This window comes from Myotis daubentonii, chromosome 8, assembly GCF_963259705.1.
Source record: "Myotis daubentonii chromosome 8, mMyoDau2.1, whole genome shotgun sequence".
In the NCBI taxonomy this organism is placed as follows: domain Eukaryota; kingdom Metazoa; phylum Chordata; class Mammalia; order Chiroptera; family Vespertilionidae; genus Myotis; species Myotis daubentonii.
Window position 1 is genome coordinate 68961232 of NC_081847.1, and position 17641 is coordinate 68978872.

The following is a 17641-nucleotide window of genomic DNA, read 5'->3' on the forward strand; positions in this document are numbered from 1 at the left end:
AAACATCAATGATGAGCCGAACCGGTTTGGCTCAGTGGATGGAGCGTCGGCCTGCGGACTCAAGGGTCCCGGGTTCAATTCCGGTCAAGGGCATGTACCTTGGTTGCAGGCACGTCCCCACTGGGGGGCGTGCAGGAGGCAGCTGATCGATCTGACTTTCTATCCCTCTCCCTTCTTCTCTGTAAAAAATCAATAAAATATATTTAAAAAAAAAAAAAAAAAGAAACATCAATGATGAGAGAGAATCATTGATTGGCTGCTTCCTGCACGGCCCCTACTAGGGATTGAGCCCACAACCTGGGCATGTAACCTTGACCGGAATCGAACCTGGGACCCCTTTAGTCCGCAGGCCATCGCTCTATCCACTGAGACAAACCAGCTTAGAGCTCTTTTATTTTATTTTTAAGTGATTCATTTTTATTTTATTTTTTAGTTGTCTTGACAACAATGTATTAATATTCTATATACTTGGGAAATCTAAAGTTTTACAATCAAGCAATAGGCTGCTTATTGAAATTTGTTATTAGTACTAAAATTTACAGAACATAAAATTCACCATCTTACACATTTAAAGTATACCATCCAGTGGTTTTTTTCTTAACAGTGAATTTTAAAGAACAGAATTTTCTTAATTTTGATAAAGTCCAATTTATAAATTTTTTCTTTTATGATTAATGCTACGGTATCCTAAGAAATCTTTGCCCATACTAAATGGGCCCTATATTTTCTTCTAGGAGCTTAACATTTTAGCTTTTATGTTTATGCCTATTACCTATCTTGAATATTTTTTATGTATGATGTGAGGTAGGAGTCAAGTTCATGTTTTCCAGTGTGAATACACAATTGTTCCAACAACAGTTCTTGAAAAACAAAACTTTTCCTGAGTTATCTTGGTGCCTTTGTTGAAAATAACTTGGCCATAAATGTGTCAGTCTAAACCTGCTTCTCTGTTCTCTTCCACCGATCTATTAATTTATCCTTACTTCTTTTACCCTTTGGGAATCCAAATTGGCCCAGGTTACACTATCAGACAAACAAAACAGGCCTTGTTCATACAAGTCTTTTCTGAGCCTCGTCTGTGCCAGTCTCTGGAAACATAGTGGTGCTCAAGACCCAACACCTTCCCTCCTCTCACGGAACTTGGGGTCGTGAACACATGCTGGTTTTGCCTGCTCAGAATCCTCTCTGCTTCTTCAAGCAACAGTTTCTTAATTCTCCACTGGGGATCCACTGCCCGTTCATTTTCATCCCATGTGGTTCAGATGAGGCTGACCTCGACATCCCCTTCCTACGGTGGACACACAGCCCAGGCTGAGCCAATGAGCATCAGCACTGAGACATTTTTCTAGAACTACTGGGAAAATCACTTTTCTTTTTTTCTGTGGCGTTGGAAGTAGGGGAGCTGAAGAGGGCCACTATTGCCTGAGAATGATGCCAACCAACATTAGAGTTTACAGGTAGAGATTGACAGCTACCCATCATGTGAGCAGCTGGTTCCAGCTGTGCCTGAGCTTATAAAATTCCTGGGTTTTCCTATTCTGATTCAACAGGTTCCTTCTTTTTTTTTTTTTTTAACTTAAGACCCGTTGAGTTGAGCCTACCTTCCCCTGATAAACATAAAGAAATTAATATAGGCAATAAGGAAAAGGGCAGGATCAACACGGGTACCTCAGGGAATTTCCCTAGCCAACTTTTTATATATATATATTTTATTGATTTTTTACAGAAAGGAAGGGTGAGGGATAGAGAGTTAGAAACGTCGATGAGAGAGAAACATTGATCAGCTGCCTCCTGCACATCTCCTACTGGGGATGTGCCCGCAACCCAGGTACATGCCCTTGACTGGAATCGAAACTGGGACCTTTCAGTCCGCAGGCCGACGCTCTATCCACTGAGCCAAACCGGTTTCGGCCCTAGCCAACTTTTGAGACAATTCTTATTGAATTCCTTTCTCTTGGATACCTCAGTCCTGCCCCTCTGTCCAATCTATCAAGTCTTTAGAGAGAAGTATTTTTCACACTGACGATAATGACCCACTAGTGAGTCATGAAACAAATTTAATGGATTATGGCCAGCACTTTTTTTTTAAATGAAATAAAATAGAAGGAACAGAAAATATCAGAGTGTATTGCATGTTGTAAGTCTAAATATTGTTTTATAAAACTTTTCTTTCTGATGTATGCATGTGTGCAGTGTATATAAAATGTATTTTTTTTTTCTTGTGGGATACAGTGAAATAAGTTTGAAAACCACCACTACAGAGCAATGTGTAGCAAACACGGAGGGTTGACGATGGTACCCAATAGCCACTCTGCTCTTTATCCTTACTAAGAGATCTGTGACTTTGTTCAGGAATGGAAGCAGCCATGTGTTTACAGGAAAGCTGGACTGTATAGAGTTAGGGGTGGGGCTAAGTCCTTCATAGCCCAGGGAGCTGTTCTAAACCAGTGTCTTTCAGGGTGTGCCCCTGAGGGTCCCTGAGGCCCTTCCAGGGGTTCTATTAAGGCCCTCCTTTTTTTTGGGGGGGGTGTCCCACCATGTCCCTTCCTCCAACCTCCTGCGGAGCTCCCTAGCTCCCTTTCTCTCCCCCCTTGGCCACCACTATCACCAGGAAAAGGAGGAGACCTAGGGGTTTCCAGTCGTTCTAAACATTGGGCAGAGCTTCAAATGTCCGAAGGGGTAAGGGTGTGTCTGGGCTTCTCCTCACCCCAATGTGGCCCTCTGCTCCTGCGAGCTAAGGCCCTCCTTTTTGCAACAACATATCTATGTGAGGACTGAATTTCTTCATATATTTCAAACAAAACAACACATCACAATGGATTGAATATGGAAGCAGAAATTAGGACCCAGCTTCCATTAAGCCAGATATTAAAGAGATCAATCAAAATGCAAAACAGTGCCACACTTTCACTAATTTTTTGTTTGTTTGTTTTGGAAAATATAGATATTTTTCATAAAATTTGTTATTTACGTTAACATGCAAAGGGTAATTTTATTTTTTTTTTAATTTTATTTTCTTGTTTAGAGTATTACAAATAGTAGTACATATGTCTCCTTTTTTCCCCCCATTAACCTTCCCCCGGCCTCCCCTACCCCCCAGCACATGCCCTTACCCCACCCCCCAGTGTCTTGTGTCTATTGGTTATGCTTATATGCATGCATATAAGTCCTCCGATTTTAAATAAACTAATGAATATGTATAATTAAAATTTTCAGCCCTAGCCAGTTTGGCTCAGTGGATAGAGCATCAGCCTGTGGACTGAATGGTCCTGGGTTTGATTCTGGTCAAGGGCACATACCTGGGTTGTGGGCTCAATCCCCAGTAGGGGATGTGCAGTAGGCAGCCAGTCAATGATTCTCTGTCATCATTGATGTTTGTTTTAAATATATTTTATTGATTTTTTACAGAGAGGAAGGAAGAGGGATAGAGAGTTAGAAACATTGATGAGAGAGAAACATCGATCAGCTGCCTCCTGCACACCCCTCACTGGGGATGTGCCCGCAACCAAGGTACATGCCCTTGACCAGAATCGAACCTGGGACCCTTGAGTCCGCAGGCCGACGCTCTATCCACTGAGCCAAACCAGTTAGGGCTCATCATTGATGTTTTTATCTCTCCCTCTCCTTTCCTCTGAAATCAATCCTATATAATAAAAGCCTAATATGCTAAGTGTCCAGCCAACCAGTCAGCCGTTCAACCAATCAAAGCATAATATGCTAACAATATGCTAAGGCCACTCAACCGCTCACTATGACGTGCACTGACCACCAGGGGGCAAACGCTCTGACTGGTAGGTTAGCTTGCTGCTGGGGTCTGTCCAGTCAGGACAGAGCAAGCCAGGCCAGACACGCCCTGGAGCCCTCCCATGGTCCCTCCCTGCTGGCCAACTTCCCGTGTCCTTCCCTGGCCCCGATCGTGCACAAGTGGGGTCCTCCGGCCTGGCCTGCGCCCTCTCGCAATCCGGGACCCCTCAGGGGATGTCAGAAAGCCAGGTTTGGCCCGATCCCGCAGGCCAGGCCGAGGGACCCCACTGGTGCACGAATATATTTTTACCTTTAGTAAAAATATATTTAAAAAATAACTTTACCTTAAAATAAAAATTTTTTTTTCAGTATTAACTTCTAACATCGCAAATATCAATCGATCTAACCATGTACACCAAAGCTCTTTGGGGCCATTACAATTTTTAAGAGTTTGAGAACCACTGACTTAAGCCCCTCATGGTTGTTTTCTTCCCATTGCCACTGATTTTATTAGGAATTTATCAGAAAAATGCAACTTGAAATCTGCTGAGGAGTTCTGAGAAAGTTTTCCTTCTAGAAAAAAACAACAGAAAGTTATGTGGGAGGAAACAGTCCCATGTTCTTCTGCTCCACTGGATGAATATGCATGCAGTGTGATGCCTGGAGCAGCGGCAGCCATTTTTCAACTACGAGGTTACAAAACTGAGGACAAAGTCGAAACACTGAGGACGGCAGAGCGAAGAGACGGAAAGAACACAGGTCCTTCAAGACAGTATGGAACCTCTGTAGCTACCAGCCCAGGGCCACAGATCTCAATTTCTTGTTTTGTGAGATAATCAATCTCTCTCCACTAGAACATAGAATCCATGCAGGCAGAATTTTGTTTTAGTTTTCCTTTTTTTTCCTTTATGGTCTGTCTTAATTACTGCCATAGTAAATGATAGGTGAATGTTTATTAAATAAATTAATGACTCCTTAAAGATAGTCCTTGTCGGATTTAGTTGTTATTACTTTAGCCAAAGAATCCAAAGTGTCTAGTACCACTCCAATTTCCATCTGTGGCTACCCTTTTCAGGGACCCTCTTCAGTAAGCCTTCTATCAATCAGCATCTCAGCCTAGGCTGAGCAAGCCCTAATTTATAGCCTCACAACACCATGGGGTTAGCTCTACTTCAGCACTTGTCACTTTTTTTTTTTAACTGCCTCTTTATTGGCTCAAACAAAATCAAGTTTATTTTTCTCTTACTGAACATTCCAGATGTAGGTGGTTCTAGGGTAGTAGCATTGACAACCTTAATACACAGCTTCCGTCTGGTCCAAGGTAGCTGCTCCAGCACTTGCCATCATATCTGCATCCTGGCCAGTGGGGAAGGGCAGGAGAAAGGGCAAAGAGAGAGCATATCCATTCCTTTTAATGAAATAACTTGGAAGGAGCATACATCATTTCTGCTCACATCTCACATAAACTCACAAGAAGATCTCAGAACTTAGCCATAGGACACTTAGATCCAAAAGAGGCTTGGCCCTTGCCGGGTAGCTCAGCTCAGTTGGTTAGAGCGTCATCCCAATATGCCAAGGTTTGGGGGTTGAACCCCTGTCAGGGTACATACAAGAAGCAACCAATGAATGCATAAATAAGTGGAACAACAAATCTCTCTCTCTCTCTCTCTCTCTCTCTCTCTCTGTCAATAAAAACTAAATATAAAATGAATTTTTAAAAAGAGACTCATAAAATGTAGTTATCATGTCAACCACATGGCAGTAAAAAGTCACGAGTTCAATTATTAAAGAACGAGGGAAGGAGGGATATTAGTGGTAAACCAGCTATCTCTGTCATAGCACTTGGTTTGATTTGTCTAGAGCAGGACTTGGCACACAGTAAATGTTCAATGAAAGAAAGAACAAAGGAGGAAAAAACCCACAGAACTCAAGATTCCTGCCCATGATGAATGTACCATTAATCTGGAGAGACAAAGAGAACCCAGATGAAGAGCTAATATACCACAAACAACACAAAACAATACTTGGTGACGTGTTAAATCAATTAACATTGTCTCTGTGGGATACATCATTTTGTCTGGCTCCACAGATCGCCCAGCCTCCTCATTTCCACAAGAGCTAATCCTAGACTGTGATCCACTCTATGGGGCAAAATTTCCATGGCCCTTCCCTTTACTTGTATCCACTTTCTAATGGACAAATCATTTGGTGACAACAATGGACAGTAACTGGACAATTGTAACCCTCCTGAATTCAAAGACCCACATAGGTTTAGCCTTGGTGGTAAGTCACAGTCAAGAAACATAATTCAACAGACAAAAGTAATTAAAAAGGAATCGAATTTCCCTTTCCCATCTCTCAAGAACACTAAAAGAAACTCACAGCGATACTAATGAAGTCTCTATCCTTTCCCAGCCACACCGCTCACCGCTCTGCCTTGCCAAGCTCCTCATTCAGCCCCTAGCCTATTCTCTTCTCCTCCTGGCCCCCTCCCCCCAATCCTTTAGGTGTGAGGTTCTCAAAGTGTAGAACGGAAATAAAATGTCCAAAGTAGTTCTGCCTTCCAGCTCTGCGGACCCAGATGCTCAGAGGTGCCATCAGAATCTTTTACTCCCTCCTGCTGTGTCCGTGCGGACTTTCTCAATGTGATGGCAAAGACAGCTGCAGAAGTTCCAAGAAAAAGAGCATCTCTGACAGTTCAGGAGCGTAGGTAAGAAGTGAATCCTCTGATTGGTCCAGATTGGATCATGTGTTCAGCCCTGAACCAATCACAGTGGCCAGATGAATGGGGTCCTCTGACTAGCTAGAGTGGGGCACCTGTTCACAGCAGAAATTGAGGGATCCAGATGTGGACTCCGCCCCGTGGTGGGCAAACTGCGACTCGCAAGCCACATGCGGCTCTTTGGCCCCTTGAGTGTGGCTCTTCCTAAGCCTTAGGAGTACCCTAATTAAGTTAATAACAATATACCTACCTATATAGTTTAAGTTTAAAAAATTTGGCTCTCTAAAGAAATTTCAATCGTTGTACTGTTGATAGTTGGCTCTGTTGACTAATGAGTTTGCCGACCACTAAGGAACCAGGGAATGGCAGTGAGGGCAGCAGCATCCGCCAAAGGAATGCTCAGTAGGTAAAAACACGGACATCTAGCCCCAGATGGTTTGGCTTAGTGGATAGAGTGTGTCCCTGCAGACTGAGGGTTTTGGGTTCGATTCCAGTCAAGGGCACATGCGGGGGTTGCGGGCTCCATCCCCAGTGTGGGGCGTGCAGGAGGCAGCTGATGGAGATGTTTCTCTGTCATCAATGTTTCTATCTGTCTATCCCTCTTCCTTCCTCTCGCTCTAAAATCAATAAAAACATATTTTTTTAAAAAGAGAAAAGGCGCGACAGCTTAATTGATAATGATGAAGCCAAAGAAACAATAGTTTTAATTCTGTATTTAGTTGTGTTTATTTGGTTATAGCGCATTATACGTTTATGACTTAAAGGTTATTTTTCCAGTTTTATTGAGAAATAATTGACACACATCACTGTATAAGTTTAAGGCATACAGCACGATGGTTTGATTTACATAATTGTGAAATGATTACCACCGTAGATTTAGCTAACATCCATCTTTTCATGGAGATGCAATAAAAAGAAAGAAAAAATTAGAAAAAGGGGGAAAATGTTCTCCTCGTGATAAGAACTCATAGGATTTACTGTCATAAAAACTTTTCTATGTATCATACGGCAGTGTTAGCTAGCGTCATCATGCTGTGCATTGCATCCCTAGTACCTACTTATTTACCTTATAACTGGAAGTTTGTACCTTTCGACCACCTCCCTCCAATTTCCTCTCCTCTTACCCTTTATACATGTATGTGCATATGTATATAATCCTATATAATAAAGAGCTAATATGCAAATTGTGTCATGCCCTCACACCATCATGCCATAACGGCTCAGACACTCAACACTGGGGCGAGAGGAATGGGGACCAGCCAGCCACAAATGAGCTCGTGAGAGAGAAATGAGGACCAGCCAGGCTGCAGCCCAGGAGAGGGACAAGCTAGCCACCCCGCGGTCCTGGGTGCTAGCAGCTGCACCTGTGCCTACAGCCCAGGAGAGGGACAATCTGCACACCCCATGACCCCCTCGGTCCTGGGCACCAGGGGCTGCAGGTCTTTTTGCATACATATTCTTACATACTGCTTCCTAAGCATGGAACCTATTCCATCAAATGTTAAGAGATATTGCCCAAAGACCATAACAGTATACAAATATAGAAGGATGTCCTCCATATGGCCACCAGCAATAACTGTTATGGCTCTTTCTTTCTTGTTTTTTTTCCTCCTCCTTCTCCTCCTCCTTCTAAATTGATGTGAGATTCACATAACATAAAATTAGCCATCAGTGGCACTCAGCAGTCACAATGTTGTGTAACCAAGACCTCTCTCTAGTTCTCTTTTTTTGACCCCCCGTCTAATTAAAAAACATTTTCATCACCCATACCAACTAGCAATCATTCCCTATTCCCCTATCCCTGAGCTCATGCCAATCATTAATCTACTGTCTGTCTCTATGGATTTACCTATTTTGGACATTTCACATAAATGGAATCATACAATATGTGGCCTTTCAAGTGTGACTTCTTTCACTTAGCATGTTTCCAAGGTTCGTCCATGTTGTAGCGTGTGTCAACGCTTCATTCTTCTTTGTGACTGGATAATATTCCATGGTATGGATATACCACATTTTGTTCCATTCATCAGCTGGTGAACATTTGGGTTGTTTCTACTTGTGTGGCTTTTGTGAATGGTGCTGCTATGAACATTCATGTACAAGTATTTGTTGGAATACCTGTTTTCAATTATTTAGGGTATATATATCTAGGAGTGGAATTGCTCAATCATAAGGTAATTTTGTGCTTAACTTTTTGAGGAAGTGCCAAACTGTTTTTCACAATGGCCGTACCATTTTACATTCCCACCAACAGTACACAGAGGTCTGTTTTCTCTTCTTATAAGGATACCAGTCATTGGATGAGGACCCATCCTAATCCAATATGACCCCATCCTAATTTAACTAAATGACATCTTCAAAGACCCTATTTCCAAATGAGGTCACATTTACAGGAACAGGGTTTAGGACTTGAACATGTCTTTTTTTTTAAAATATATTTTATTGATTTTTTACAGAGAGGAAGGGAGAAGGATAGAGAGTTAGAAATATCGATGAGAGAGAAGCATCGATCAGCTGCCCCCTGCATACCCCCTACTGGGGATGGGCCCGCAACCAAGGTACATGCCCTTGACGGGAATCGAACCTGGAACTCTTCAGTCCCCAGGCTGATGCTCTATCCAGTGAGCCAAACCAGCTAGGGCGAACTTGTCTTTTTGGAAGACACAATTCAACTGACAATAGGGTGTGATATCTTTTTTTAATCCTCACCGAAGGATATTTTTTATTTATTTTCGACAAAAAAAGGGAGAGAGAGAGAAACATCCATCCGTTGCCTCTCGTATGCACCCTGACCAGGGATGGCACCTGCCACCTGGGTATGTGACTTTCCCATGTATGGAATGATGCTCCAACCAATTGGGCATGTGATACAGGACGTAGAGGCAGCGATTGCGAAGCATATAGGTTTAGCCTTGGTGATATAACAAAGCGTCTTTTCCTTAAATCGTAGGAATTTCAGCCATTTGTGCAAAGGCAAGACCATCAAGCGTTGCGTGGCAGCCGGCAGGACTTGGCAGGACACCGATGTGGATGAGTGGCTAATTTTAGTCCATGAATACCACATTTGAATAACCCTGACTAGCTCACATCGGGAGTTACTATTAAGTCCCTGTGGATAGATACAGACATGAAAAACTCTGACAGTCCCCATCATCCAGGTGCAAGAACTGAAAGAAGGACAGGAGATTTCAAAGTTCCAAAACACCGTGGCTGTCCCGATGTTCCTTGTGGCAGAGAGAGCCAACTGGATTAGCCGGCTACGGTTCCCCGTCTCTGACTCTCTTCTTCCTCCCATTTTAAAAGCTGGAAAGCTTCTTTGCCCTTGTGGTTGCCAACTATGCTGCTGGATTTCCAGGAATATGTTTGCTTTCTGATAAAAGGGACAAACACCACTGGTTCCAGCCCTTCCCCTGCCTCTTCCTGCCTTGAACATGGCCACGACGCCGGGAGCTGCCGCAGCCATCTTCCTGCAGCACGAGGAAAAGGCCAAGACAATCACAGAGTAGCTGGCTCTCCTCTCATTCACCCAGCGACAGCGCTCCCTGCTTCCAGATTCCTTGTTTGGAGAGAAAAATGTTAGCCACTCTTAATCTAATGTTCTGTTGTTCGTAGCCCCAAACATTCCTAACTGATTCATTTCTTTTGCTACTTAAACACAGCGGTACAAGGCCATCATTATATCTACGACTTCATCTTGCTTGACAATTCAAAAGCCCATTCCCCAATGTCAAATCTTAATGGGCTCCTTGAGAATGGGTACCCCCAGGATTTATTTTTTAATGAATTGGAAATTCGAGTCTTAAAAAGAGAGATAAAAACAAATCAGCCCTTCCCCCATCGCAGAGGCTGATCTTCAAAGGGATCAATCACCAAAGTGCCGTGGGGGGCCAATTACACCAATATTATCCAGGTGGCTTTCTTCCCCTCTCCCCCAGGACTATAAAGAGATCCTGGAATTCTGTTGGGATTCGCACAGCCCCCCTGGCCGTTGTCAGATGCTTTTAACCTCTTCCACAATGCTGCATAGTATGCAAAAAGGCATCCACTCTTAGTTCAAAATCTTACTCTTTATGCTCTTTTGGCACCTGGCAACATAAATTCTTCTGGGCTGTGGTTAGAGGCATTGACAGAAACGATCTCTTAGAAGGAAATTTAGCAAGATTTCTCAAAATTACAAATAAAGGGACCTTTCTCTCCACCACCTGGCCAGGAGGGCACATGACTGGGCAATCAGACGTTCCGCCCAGGAGTTTCAGTTCCTGAGCAAGAGAAGCTAAGGGAAGTGTTTAGGTTGACCCTGCATGTGGTGGTCAGGAGTCAGCAGCTGTGCTCAGGCAGAGGCAGTGTCGGGCTCAGTATGTCTAGTGGTGGCAGCGATATTCACCTGGACAGAATTCTCCAGGGGGCCTCCCTCGTTTCCTGCTTGTTTTTTTACCCTTCCTATGATTCTGTAGGAAAGCCCCCCACAGCGTTCCAATAGACCCCCTTGCCGCTTAGCTTAGCCAGCGTAGGTCTCTGTTCCTCGCAATCACAAACCTCGGCTGATAGAGCTTGCACAGGCAGAGGCCCTCTGGGAAGTGACAAGAGAAACTGGTGATGTAGCTGTATCTTCCTTTTATTTTTTATTTATTGATTTATTGATTTTTAGGGAGAGAAAGAATAGGAGAGAGAGAGGCATCGATGTGTTGTTCCACTTCTTTATGCATTCATCGGTTGATTCTTGTATGTGCCCTCCTGACTGGGGATCGAACCGGCAACCCAGCAACCTTGGCAGATTGGGACGACGCTCTAACCAACTGAACTACCGAGCCAGGGTGTGGCTGCTTCTTGAGAAGGCAACTGGGTGAGAGCCAGAGGTGGAAAGCACATGGCCTGTCATATATGCCCTTCTGTTCGACTTGACCTTTGGTCATTTTAAAATCCCAAACATATATTATTTTTTAATTAATAAAAAAAATTCATCCCCAACCAGTTTGGCTCAATGGATAGAGCATTGGCCTGCGGACTGACGGATCCCGGGTTTGACTCCAGTCAAGGGCACATGCCGGGGTTGCAGGCTTGATCCCCAGTGGAGGGTGTGGGGGAGGCAGCCTACCAATGATTCTCTCTCATCATTGATGTTTCTATCTTTCTCTCCCTCTCCCTTCCTCTCTGAAATCAATAAAAATATATTTTAAAAAAAAAGGTCAAAGGCCAAAAACAATAAAATTTTATTTTAGTTCAAATCATTGTCAGATGGATGGCACCGATGTGCTCACTCTTCGGGTTGCTCAGTACCTACATCAACGCACTTTTCCTAAAAGTAAGCACAAAGGACAACACCCCTGGAAAGCTGTGGAAGAGAGAGTCTTGTGCTAGTTCGTCTTGTCTCTGTGCCTCTAGGGGGGATGTGGCTGGGTTTTAAGTTACCTTCCTATTTTAATGAGGGTTACCTGGCTGTCTGGGCGGAAAAGAAACAAAACTGAACCACCGGGAATGAGCGTATACAAGTCTGTTTAGCTCTAGAATTTGAATTTAGCAAAAGGAATTTTTTTAAGCCCATTTTCTTACTTACGGGCCTTCCTAGAGTATTACTTCACCTAAACTCTTGGAGAGCTCATTGGGGTATTTATACATCACTTGTTTCTCACATCTCATTTATTCCCACACATGGACTCACTCATTCATTCAGCAAACATTGGTGCTGTGACCTGCTCTGTGCTGGGCAGCAGGATGGGTGGGGTAGGAGCTGTGAGTTAGTTGAATTGTTTTGGCTGTGAGTAACCTAAACCCAACTCAAATTGGCTTCAGCAGGAAAGGAACTTATTGGCTTTTGTAACTGTAAACTTCAGTGCACACTGGCTTCAGGCGGGTTGTTTCCAGAGGCACACCAGTCTTCATTTCTCAGCTATGCTTTCTCCTGCGAAGGCTTCACCTCAGCAGCTTCTCCCCTGAGAGCGTAGCGATGATGGCCTCTAGCAGGTCCAGACTTACTGGTTCAGCCACCCCCAGGGAAAGAGAGCCTTTTCCCCACGAGTTCCACAAAAAGTCCTGGATTGGCTTTAATTTGGCCTAGTTTGAGTCATGTGCCTTCATTTCATTGATTGGGAGATGCAAGATGCTGATTGGCCAGTGCTCAGTCACATGGTCAAACCAGGCCGTGAGAGCAAGGCCAGTCCCATTTGAATCATGGGGATTGAGAATGAGGGACAGGTAGTTCCTCCAACTAGAAAACTAGAGTGCAGTGATCAGAAAAAGGAACGATGGATATGGCCATGAAAAAAACATAGATGTCCAACTACAGGTGTAACGAAGAAAAATTAAATACCTTTCCTGGGACTATAGAAAACCCCTTGGCTGCTGGCAATGGTAAAGACAGAGAGCAGCTATGCGGGAGAGCAAGCAGACGGTAGTCACCCACATGCATTATGACTGGGCATCTCCTCTCCTGGATATAGATCCCACAGAACTGCTCATTCATTCCACAGGGGCCACACACACAGATGCCCATTGCAATGGCACGTGTATAGGCAGGGAGGTGGAGGTGGAGGTGGAGGTGGAGGTGGAGGTGGAGGTGGAGGTGGAGGTGGAGGTGGAGGTGGAGGTGGAGGTGGAGGTGGAGGTGGAGGTGGAGGCAGGGATGGGGAGCCATCGCTAAGGGAGTGCATTGGTAAAATGTGGTGGCTGCACAGAGTACAGGGAAGCAGTTAAAAGAAATGGACTGAATGTTCACAGACACAGGAGTGGGCTAGGTTGAGATCATGGAGGATCTTGGAAGCCATGGAAAAGGTTTATGTTGGTTGCTATGGAAAACCCATAGAGAATTTTAAATAGGCGTCTGGCATGATGTGATTTGCTTTTTCAGATCTGGGTGGGAAACTGATTGTGGAGGCACAAGGGTGGAGTCAGGAAGACCAAGGGATGGTGGGGTGGAGACGCGGAGAGGGGAAGGGAGCTGTGCCACCGGCTGCTACTCCTGGAGGTGGAGTGGGAGGGAAGAAGAAGCAAGGACCACTCCTCACTTTTGCACGTATCAGAGCCACATGGAAGGGGCAGGTTGGGCTGGGGCCAGAGGCAGTCAAACATTCTACTTTGGGGAATGCCCTTCTGGTTGCTAGATGGGGTGCTGCCTGACTCATGAATCACTTAATAAAACCAACTTAAAAACCAGAAAGAATCGTGATGGAATTGTGCACCTAGAGCCTGTATAATTTTGTTAACCAGTGTCACCCCAATAAATTCAGTAAAAAAAAATATATATATACTCAAAGGCTAGTTTATAGCTGCCATCTCCCCCTTCTTACCTTCCGTTCTTTCCTCAATCCACTCTGATGAGATTGACATAAGTTTTTGAAAGTGAGTTGATTTAATAAAAGTGATTCCATTAGCCCTAGCTGGTTTGGCTCAGCGGATAGAGCATCGGCCTGCGAGCTGAAGGGTCCTGGGTTTGATTCCAGTCAGGGGCACATGCCCGGGTTGTGGGCTCGATCCCTGGTGGGGGACTTGCAGGAGGCAGCCAATCCATGATTCTCTCTTATCATGGATGTTTCTATCTCTCTCTCCCTCTTCCTTCCTCTCTGAAATCAATAAAAATATATTTTTAAAAAATGATTCCATTATAATAACAGGTCAAGTGGATCCTGGGTAATAAAAATATATGTCCCACTCTATTATCTAGAGCAGCAGTTCTCAACCTGTGGGTCGCGACCCCTTTGGCAGTCGAACGACCCTTTCACAGGGGTCGCCTAAGACCATCCTGCATATCAGATATTTACATTACGATTCACAACAGTAGCAACATTACAGTTATGAAGTAGCAACGAAAATAATTTTATGGTTGGGTCACATGAGGAACTGTAGTTAAAGGGCCAGAAGGTTGAGAACCACTGCTCTAGAGCCTATTCCAGGTCCTCAAATGTGCTAAACATGGATGCCCCACGCCCTTTGTTCTTGCCATTCTCTTTCCTGGAACATTTTCCCCCCAAATAACTGCTCCTCTCTTTACCTCTCTTCCCTCAAACTTTTGCTTAAATGTCATCTTCTCAGTGAGGTCTGGAGACCACCTTCCTTATTTTTCTAAATGTGTTTTATTTGCCCTGGCTGGGTAGTTCAGTTAGTTAGAGTATTGTCCCACTATGCCAAGGTTTTGGGTTTGATCTCTCATCAGGACATATATGGAATCAACCAGTGAATGCATAAATAAGTGGAACAACAAATTGAGCTCTCTCTCTTTCTCTCTGATTCTCTTCCTCTCTCTAAAATCAATAAAAATAAAAATATATATATATGAACATGTTTTCATTCACTCATTCATTGATCATTCTTGGGCAGGAGGGCATTCATCAAGGCAAGGATTCAGGCTGTTCTATTTATTTCTGTGTCCCCAGCACCTAGAATAGTGCTGGCATATAGTAAGCTTTCAAAAAATATCTGCTGAATGAAAAAATGAATGAACAATTGGACTGGATCATGAAGCGGGCACTGGCATTCAGAGAACACGTGGCACTTTTATAACAACCCTATGAGGTTTAGTCCTGGAAATTCCTCAGCAGGCGTGCTTGGGAGGGTCAAAAGGTCAAAGTCCGGATTGTTCTCAGCTTACCGTCTTTATCCTTTTACCCCAGCCCCCTGAGCTCCCCAGGGACTGGTCCACCGCCCTTCCTTTACATTCCTCAGCTCTGAAGTGCCCACCCCCTTTCAACACTCTGCATTCTTTCTGACGATGGAATGGACTGAATAATATTTTCCATGTTAGTAATGGGGATGAGGAATGCTGATGATTCAAAAGAACAGAGCGCCCAGCCAAGGGAGAGGAACGCGGCGCTCCAAACCGCCACCAGGGGGCGCCATTCCCCCACAGAGTTTAACGAAGGCCGTTCTGCAAGATGCTGAACTTCAGGAGAGGCGAGGCTTTTTTGCCTGTACCGTGGTAAGTAGCCTTTGTTGTGCAATATGGACTTGCAGGTGAGAGGAGCGCTTGCTTTGATGCCAAGAAAGAAGCTGATTGCACAGGTCCTCTCCTGCCTTTACTCAGAGCAGCGTTCAAACCCGGACTTCAACAACTTTCTGGCTGTGTGACCCTGGCCAAGTCACTTAATGTTTGGGAGTCTTGGTGATCTCATCTGTGGAATAATAACAGTAACGGGACAGCATTGCCGTGAGGCTGCGATGAGATGCGCCTTGCAGGTAACACTGATCTAGGGTGCTAGTTACAGTAATCAACTCAGAGCAGCGGTCCTCCATCAAAGTTCATTGCCTGGACCAGCAGCAGCAGCTGGGAACTTTCTAGTAACGCAAATGCTCAGCCCCACCCGACCTTGTGATTAAGCTCTGGAGGGGATCCCTCAATTTGTGTTTAACAAACCCCCAGGTGAGTCTGTTGTGTGCTCAAGTCCACTTGAGAGGGAGAGTTTTCCTGTGCTAAGTAAGTGGAACCCACCTCCCAGGCTCTCATCCCCAGAGGCAACCCCAGTTGCCCGTTTCATTTCTTGTGCCTCCTTCTGGAAATATTCTGTCTATTCCTCACTAATTAATATTTTGTGCCTGAGTCTGTCCATGACCCCACGGGAGCCTGAGGGAGGGAGCGATGGACACTTCTCCCCACGTGCTCAGGCCCGCCTTGTTCCCAGGGTGCCTCACTCGGGGTGGCAGTCTTTTAGGGTGACAGCTGTCCCTGTTTGCCTGGGACCCTGGGGTTCTTGAAATGTGAGGTTTCCCGTTTTAAAATCATCGAGACAGCCCTGGCCGGTAAGGCTCAGTTGGTTGGGCGACATCTTGTTCACCAAAAGGTTGCTGGTTCGATTCCCAGTCAGGACACATCAGGTTGTGGGCTCCATCCCCAGTAGGGGGCGTGTAGGAGGCAGCCCATTGATATTTCTCTTTCTTCCTCTCCCTTCCTCTCTCTCTAAAAATCAATAAAAATATTTAAAAATAAATAAAATTGGGACAACCCTGGGCGAACCAGAAAGACTTGGTCACCCTAAGTCCACTCCTTATAGTAAGTATGATTCTAGCAATTAAAGAGGCATGTTTTACCTTGGCCGCATAGCCCAGCTGGTTAGAGCATTGTCCCCTATACGCCAAGGTTGTGGGTTCGATCCCCAGTTAGGGCACCTACAAGAATCAACCAATGAATGCAGAAAGTAAGTGGCACAACAAATATATGTTTCTCTCTCCCCTCTCCCCCTTCCTGAAAGCATGTTTTGCATACAATTTGCCTCTTAACAACCGCTTCACCTGGAGCCCAAAGAAATAGTGTTTTTTTGTTGTTGTTCCAGTGGAAGAGGAGGGGGAGCTGGCCAGATTGGGAAGTCAGGAAGGGGTGTCCAGGGCAATCTCACAGTGTGTGAGCTATGCTTACTAGGCCAACATCAGAACAGACTTGCCCATGTGAGTTTCTTTCTATGACAGGCAATGGATTCATTAGGGTAAGCTGGATTGCTGTCAAAAAGAGACTCCAATGTCAGCCTCTGACTCCTCAAAGCAATCACCAGGAAAACCTGTTGTCCAAGCAAAAGCATGTTGAGAGAGTCCGTAGTGCCTCAGAAGGGGGAAGTCAGGGGAAGGGACTTACAGAGTTTTAGGGTCCTAAGTGTGTGATTTCAAGACAGGTCTTGAAAGACAGGGACCTCGTTAGAATTGACAGCCTTTGACATAACAGCTTTGGACTGGTGGGCGCCGCGAAGCAAGTGTCCTGAAGTAAGTCTGGACAAGCCACTTATTAACCTTGATTCGTAAGCTACCTTCGTTACTTCACAACCACAGATTTCAGGAGCGTTTCTGGAGCAGGAAGCGGGCCCTCAGACTTGTTCTGCGCAGAAGCAGGGAGGGATGTTGGTCTCCGTTGGCCTGACAGGCAGCTCTGCTCCACATGGTCATCCAGGCGCCTTGGCCCCTTCCATGTTCTTGCTCCGCCATCCCCAGGTGTCACACTCGTCTGCGTGGTCAGTGCCAGGCCAGCCCCGCGACCTCACTGCAGCCTGGACACGATGCACTCACGCAGGAGTGTGTCCTTGATGCCTAGAAGGTTGTCAAGCAGGTCCTCTCTGACCTTGCTCAGGAAAGAGTTAGACAGACCTGGGTTCAAAGCCAGCTCTGCTACCTTTCAGCTGTGTGACCTGCGTCACTTCCTTTCTGAGCCCATTGACAGAGTTGGCTGCACCTTAGTCACATGGCCACACCTAGCTGCACATGTGC

At 45.0% G+C, this 17641-nt stretch overlaps 1 long non-coding RNA gene across 1 annotated transcript in view; it reads right to left on the minus strand.

Annotated features, from left to right (window-relative positions):
* Nucleotides 1-3378: 3378 nt before the first annotated feature.
* Nucleotides 3379-17641, minus strand: part of LOC132239867 (uncharacterized) — a 566058-nt gene continuing 551795 nt past the window's right edge. The window contains exon 2 of the long non-coding RNA XR_009454173.1: nt 3379-3593. This is a non-coding gene — a long non-coding RNA (uncharacterized LOC132239867). The remainder of the gene's footprint in view (nt 3594-17641) is intronic.